Genomic DNA, 7,734 nt, shown 5'->3' with positions numbered 1-7,734 from the left:
GCCCTGGTGTGGGTTCCCAAGCTTTGCTCTCAGGCCTCTGTCTACCCAACACATTCACTCTTTTTTTTTTTTTTTTGAGATGGAGTCTGACTCTGTTGCCTGGGCTAGAGTGCTGTGGCATCAGCCTAGCTCACAGCAACCTCCAAACTCCTGGGCTCAAGCAATCCAACTGCCTCAGCCTCCCGAGTAGCTGGGACTACAGGCATGTGCCACCATGCTTGGCTAATTTTTCTATATATATTTTTAGCTGTCCATATAATTTCTTCCTGTTTTTAGTAGAGATGGGGTCTTGCTCTTGCTCAGGCTGGTCTCGAACTCCTGAGCTCAAACAATCCGTCCGCCTCGGCCTCCCAGGGTGCTAGGATTATAGGCGTGAGCCACCGCGCCCGGCCCAACACATTCTTGATCAGTCACACAACCATCTGCTGCTCTCTGGCTTTGTCTGTCCACATTCTGTCCATTTGGTGAGCTCCTACACATCCTTCAAGTCCCAGTTCAAATGTTACCACTCGGATCCTCTCAACACTCCCACTTCTATGCTTCCACAACACTGGCATTCATCACTTTGCACAGTAATTACTTACTCACCCTTCTGTGCTGTAGAACATAGGCTCCACCCATGACATGCTCAGCTCTGAGTCTCTACTTGTGAGCACAGGGCCTGGCACAAAGTGAAGGTCACCGAACCTTGCCTGCATCATATTATGTCTTCACCTTCCTCCTCCACCTTGAGAGACTTTCTTGAGGGCAGGTTCTGGGTATGATTCTTTTCTCTGATCCTTGCATTGTTTAGCACAGGGCCTGGCAAAGTAGGCCCTCAAGTTTGGTAGAATGAAGTTGCCTCCTTTTGTTTATACAACTCACTTCTCTCCGTGAGTAATTCAGCTTCTTTTTTCAGTCAACAAGTATGTATCAGGCATTTTCTGTTGTGTTCAGGACTCTGCTGGGTGCCACAACTGGGGAGGTGTGATATTGTGAAATATATATTTGGTTTTGGTCCCTATTTCCTGACATACAATTCCTAAGATCCTTAGCATCTTCAAAATGATGGGGTTTTGTATGCTAATGAGTTGACTGATGGCTGGTAGCCCATAGATATCTTCAGGATGGGAACTGGTCACTGGGAAGACCCAGGCAGGATTAGAGGGTTGGAATTCTCAGCCCCCCCTCCCCCACCCCCACAAGCTCTAGGTAGAGGAGAGGGGCTGAATGTTAAGTTGATCACTAATGGCCAACAGTTTAATCAATTATGCCTATGTAATAAAGCCGCCATAAAAACCCAAAAGGACAGGGTTCAAAGAACTTCCAAACAGCCAAACACATGGACGTTCTTGCAGGGTGGCACACACAAGGAAGGCATGGAAGCTCTGTGCCCCTTCACCCATACCTCACCCTATGCATTTCTTCAACTGTATCCTTTGTAATATGATAAACTGGTAAATATAAGTAAGGGTTTTCTTGAGTTCCGTGAGCCTCTCTATGAAGTTAATCTAACCCAAGGAGGGGGTTGTGGGATCCCCAATTTATAGATGGTTGGTTAGAAGCACAGGTAAAACTACCTGGAGCTTGTGATTGGCATCAGAAGTGGAGGAGGCAGTCTTGTAGGACTGAGCTTTCAAGCTGTATGATCTGACACTATCTCCAGGTAGATAGCATCAAAGTTGAATTGGAGGACATCTAGCTGGTATTGACTGCAGAACTGTTTGCTTGCAGCTGGTATTGACTGCAGAACTGCTTGCTTGCAGCTGGTGTTGACTGCAGAACTGCTTGCTTGCTTGTTGGTGGGAAGAAATTCCCACACATTTGGTCACAGAAGTCTTCTGTGTCAATTGTGCTGTGAAAGCAGGGGAAAAACAGTTTGTGTTTTGTCCACTCAGGAGGGTATTTGAGAAGGTTTTCAGTCCCCCAAGTATTTGCTAAATGGGGAGAGCAGACAATAACAGAAGAGAGGAAGAAGGAAGAAAGAAAAAAGATGGCAGAAAAGGAGTTTTCTACTATCTCATCTCCTTCATAGTGCCTTGGTATTGATAACCATCTATGGGCTATAGTACTTGTGGGAGTCAAGGAGTCCAGAAGAGAGGTTCAAGTACATGACTGGAGCAAATAATCTGAAAATAGACACACTGAAGAGAGTAAAAAGACCAATTTCACTTTACCCACAGCACCCCTCCCTCAAGGTGGCACAGCTCAGTGTCAAGGAAGACCCCCTCAACCCACAATTTCTCTCACAGGGGAATATAAGAGTATAGTGAGTGAGCACCTGACTTCCCCAGCTGTGCAACACGCTGCCCAAAGCTCCCATCCAGAATACTGAGGGGATGAGCATGACTACGTATCTGGGAGAGTCTGGGAACAAGGAAGCAAGGTGAGGGAATCACAGCAATTAGAGCTTGAAACCCTACCTTCTTCATGGACTCCATCATGAGGCCTACCCACAAGCTGCTTGAGGTGCCTCATCTGTATACTCCCCAACTGGCCCATGGGCACCCCCAATGCTCTGTGTTCTTTACCCCCAGTCCCCTTGTTGGCTCCTTATTTGTGCTCCCTGGATATCAAGTGTGAGTCTTTGCATATGGTTCCTAAACACACACAGCTGGATTGACTCTGCAGGATTGGGAGAAGGCACATAAATGAGCAATTCAGGGCACTGTCCTAGGGAAAACAAATGGGAGACTCTCAGTACCTGGCCTGGCTTTATAGTATCAAGAGAAGGCATACTATCTTAAGAATCCCCCCTACTCTAAGAGAGAACAAGACGGGTGGAATGGTGCATCTATAGAAAGATCTGGAAGAGCCTCAGAATCTGTAGCCTGGCTGACTGGTGAAGGTATTTTTCTCCTAAAGCTAGTCAATAAAGACTAGAGGAGGTGCCTGCTTCAAATACAAAGATAGCAATGTAAGACTTCAAGGAACATGAAAACCAAGGAAACATGACACCAAGCAAAGGAACAGAATAATTTTATAGTATCTGACCCCAAAGAAATGAAGATCTACAAATTGCCTGACAAAGAATTCAAATAATTGTTTTAAGGTAGCTCAGAGAACTACAAGAGAATACAGATAAACAACTCAACAAAAGTCAGAAAAATAATACGTGAGCAAAAGATGTTCAACAAAGAGATACACATTATTGTTTAAATTCTGAAGCTGAAATACAATGAATGAAATGAAAAATGCAATACAGAGCTTCAATAGCAGAATTAATCAAGCCAAAGAATGAATTTGTGAACTCAAAGACAAGTCATTTGAAATTATCCAGTCGGAGGAGAAAAAAGTGAATAAAAAGAAATTTTAAAAACTTATAGGATTCATGGGACACCATCAAGAGAAATAGTATACAAATTAAAGAAGTTTCAGAAGGAGAAGAAATAGAGAAAGGCAAAGAAAGCTTATTTAAAGAAATAACAGCATAAAATTCCCAAATATGGGAATGATATGGCCATCCAGGTACATAAGTTTTTTGGTTTGTTTGTTTGTTTGTTTGTTTGTTTTTGAGACAGAGGCTTACTCTGTTGCCTGGGCTAGAATGCGGTGGCATCGGCCTAGCTCACAGCAACCTCAAACTCCTGGGCTCAAGCAATCCTCCTGCCTCAGCCTCCCGAGTAGCTGGGACTACAGGCACACTGCCACTATACCCAGCTAATTTTTTCTATATACTTTTAGTTTTTTGTAGAGTTTTTTGTAGAGCTAATTTCTTTCTATTTTTAGTAGAGACAGGGTCTCGCTCTTGCTCAGGCTGGTCTTGAACTCCTGAGCTCAAACACTCCACCTGCCTCGGCCTCCCAGTGTGCTAGGATTATAGGTGTGAGCCACCGCACCCGGCCACATAAGTCTTAATATTCATCCCAAAGAGGACTTCACTGAGATATGTTATCATCAAATTGTCAAAAATCAAAGTCAAAGGGAGAATTCTGAAACCACTAAGAGAAAAGAGATTCATCACATACAAAGAAACCCTTATTAGACTACCAGTGGATTTCTCAGCAGAAACCTTGAAGGCCAGGAGATTGTGAGAGGATATATTCAAAGTGCTGAAAGAAATAAACTGCCAACCAAGAAAACTTTACCCAGCAAAGCTGTCATTCAGAAATGAAGAGGCCAGGCAAGGTGGCTCATGCCTATAATCTCAGCACTTTTGGAGCCTGAGGTGGGGGGATCACTTGAGGCCAGTACTTTCAGACCAGCTTGGGCAACAGAGTGAGATCCTATCTCTACAAAAAATTAAAAAATTAGCTAGGTGTCATAGTGTGGGCCTGTAGTCCCAGCTACGTGGGAGGCTGAGTCAGGAGGATCGTTTGAGCCTAGGAGTTTAAGACTGCAATGAGCTATGATTATGCTACTGCACCCCATCCTGGGTGATAGAGTGAGACCCTCTCTGAAAAAAAAAATAAAAGAGAAATAAAGACTTTCCCAGACAAACAAAAACTGAAGGAGTTCATTACCACTAGATCTGCCTTACAAGAAAGCTAAAAGGAGTCCTTCAAGCTGAAATAAAAGTATGGTAATTAACAACATGAAAACCTATGAAAGCATAAAACTCACTGGTAAAGGTAAGTACATAGCCAGATTTCAAATACTTTAATACTGTAATGATAGTGTGTAATTCATTTTTAACTCTGGTACAAAGATTAAAAGACAAAGGTATTAAAAATAACTGTAGGTAATAATTTGTTCATGAATACACAATATAAAAAGAAGTAAATTGTGACATTAAAAACTTTAAATGGTGGGGGAAGTAAAAGTGTAAAGTTTTTATATGCAATTGAAGTTAAGTTATCAGCTTAAAATACACTGTATAACTGTAAGATGTTTTATGAAAGCTCTATGGTAACCACTAAGCACAAATCTCTAGTAGATACACAACAAAGAGAAAGGAATGGAATCACACTACTATAGAAAATCATCAAATCATAAAGGGACACACCAAGAGAGAAAGAAAGGGAAAAAGGAACTACAAAACAGTCAGAAAACAATTAACAAAATGGTAATAGTAAATCCTGACCTATTAATAACTACTTTATAGATAAATGGACTATAGGCACAGAGTGGCTCAATAGATTAAAAAAACAACACTCAACTGCAGCCATGTGTCACTTAACAATAGAGATACATCCTGAGAAACGCATTGTTAGGTGATTTTGTCATTGTATGAATATCATAGAGTTCACTGACACAAACCTACATGGTATAGCCCACTAGACCCCTAGGCTATATGGTACAGCCTATTGCTCCTAGGCTACAAATCTATACAGCATGACACTGTAGGCAACTGTAACACAATGTGAAGTATTTGTATATCTAAACATAGAAAAGTTACAGTAAAAATATAGTATAAAAGATTAAAAAATGGTACACTTATATAGGGCACTTACCATGAATGGAGCTTGCAGGACTGGAAGTTGCTGTGGGTGAGTCAGTGAGTATGTGAATGAATGTGAAGGCCTAGGATGTTACTGTACACTACCGGAGACTTTACAAACACTGTACTCTGAGGCTACACTAAATTTATTTTTAAAATAAAGTGTGCTACGATGTTACAACAGCTACAACACCACTAGGTAATATATAGTTATAGATATAGATACAGATATATAGATATAGGTATAGATATATATAGATAGATAGATTAGAACATTAGTGAGCCTTAAAGAAGAAGGAAATGCTGCCATTTATAACAACATGGATGAACCCAGAAGACATTATGCAAAGTGAAACAAGCCAGACAAAAAAAACAAATACTGCATGCATGATCTCACTGATAAATGAAATCTAAAAAAGTGAAACTCATAGAAATAAAAAATAGAATGGTGTTTACCAGGGGCTGGGGGTTGGGGGAAATGGGGAGACATTGGCCAAAGTGTACAAACTTTCAGTTGTAAGATGAGTGTGTTCTGAAGATCTATGTATACCACGGTGAATAGAGTTAATAATATATACTTGAAATTTGCTAAGAGAGTAGATCTTAAATAGTCTTCACCACAAAGAACAAAAAAGGTAACTATGTGAGGTGATGGATATGTTAATTAGCTTTATTGTAATAATCATTTCACAATGTATATATTTCTCAAATCTTCATGTTTTACACACCTTAAATACATTTAATTTTTATTTGTTAATTATATTCCAATGAAACAAGAGAGAAATTCCTTTGTTTTGTTAGGTATAGAGAATCCTGGGAGCACCTTAATGTTTAACAATTGAACTCTTTCATTTTATTATACAAACAAGGAAACTGAGGCTCAGAGAAGGGAAAGATTCCCAAATGAAGTTGTTGGCAAACGGGGCCTGGAATTCTGATCTGCTGACACTCCAGGCTTGGACTTGCTGCGCAAAATGCATTGTTGGAAACAGGTCTGCAGAGTTCACTATATCACAGCTGGCCTGGGGATTCCAAAGGGTTAGCAAAATATTGAATGAATGAAACACAAGCCAAGGAGTCACAGCTTTGTTAGCCTAGGATAAGATCTACCCACAGAAGCATTTGTTCACTTCTCAGAAGATAATTTTCAATTTACTTTTAGGAAGGTTTTTGAGCAGCTAAACTTTGGATGGGCCTAATGAGAAAGAGGAGCACAGGCTTTGCAAATGGACAGACCTGGGTTTAAAGTCCTCTCCTTGGCTGTGCCAACTTGATCTAGTGATGTAAACTCTCTGAACTTCGATGTTCTCATCTATAAAATGGAGATGATAATCTTTGAGGCAAGTGAAGATGAGCTGAGATAAAGAATATAAAACACTGGTTCCACACCCTAGTCCCAAATAGATGCTCAGTAATGGGATTTATCAATTCAGTGGTGTGCTGCAGGTGGCCCACACAGACCCATGGAAGCCAAGTGACCGTGCACATCTCCTCCCAGTTCCAAGTCCAGTGATGCTCTTGTTCGTAGCCTGATATGGGTCATCTTAGGAGTATTTACACCATGAAAATTAGCAAACTCTACAAATCAGGACTCTTGTCAGTCATATCCAAACATTTACCAGACATTCTAGGTTATCATTATTATTACTAAGAGCAATAACAAACAACTCCTTCACTCCAGTTAGACATGATGCACATCAGTTTGCCTATTTTTACTGATGTCACTTGCTCATTTCAATCAGAACCAGCCAATTCAACAAAATGGTTAATTGGTTTACCCTCAGCCCCCATTTTCAGAAGCTGTGAGCCCTGCTGGGAATTCTGTCTCACAGCGTTGCAGGGAGGGACCCAATTCCATCAAGATGGCCCACTGGACATGTTTCTTGACATAGCCTCTCACACACTCATAGAAACAGGAAGACCTTACCTTGCTTGCTCCAAGCAGAAGCTGGGTCAGCAGTTCCAGGGTTCCCAGGGGTTTTCAACAGTCCCTGTCATTGTGAGATGGTGTGTTTGTCACACACGAGCTGGTTTCTTACCCAGATCTGTCTCTGTGTGGGAGTCGCAGTCATGTCGCTCTTCTTGAGCTCCAGGCTGCCACGTCTAGGGAAGCTCAGGGCAGACTCATCTGTGCGGATACCTCTCCCACCCACACTTCTACCTCCGCCCTGGAACCTGACCCCCTCCCAGATGCTCTCCCACACCGTGCTGGTCCTCTGGTGTGCCCTATGGGAGCGACAAGGGGCGGTGAGAAGATTCCGGCTTCTTCAAAGCCTGGGGTAGTCAGCTTCCCTGGAAAAGGGAGTGGTTGCCTGGTGACAGCGCCTGGATCTCTCCCCTACGGGCTGACCAGAAAGGGGAAGTGGTCAGGCTGG

The 7,734-nt window shown here is 42.0% G+C and overlaps 1 long non-coding RNA gene across 1 annotated transcript; it reads right to left on the bottom strand.

Annotated features, from left to right (window-relative positions):
* Positions 1–6,156: 6,156 nt before the first annotated feature.
* LOC123621258 lies at positions 6,157–7,696 on the bottom strand. The gene is made up of 3 exons (XR_006729019.1): positions 7,287–7,696; positions 6,596–6,671; positions 6,157–6,381 (listed from the first exon to the last, which is right to left on the bottom strand). It is a non-coding gene; the product is annotated as an uncharacterized LOC123621258 (long non-coding RNA).
* Positions 7,697–7,734: the final 38 nt, after the last annotated feature.

The sequence above is a fragment of the Lemur catta genome, chromosome 15 (genome assembly GCF_020740605.2).
Source record: "Lemur catta isolate mLemCat1 chromosome 15, mLemCat1.pri, whole genome shotgun sequence".
Classification (NCBI taxonomy): Eukaryota; Metazoa; Chordata; class Mammalia; order Primates; family Lemuridae; genus Lemur; species Lemur catta.
This window is presented reverse-complemented; position numbering and strand designations above follow the sequence as displayed.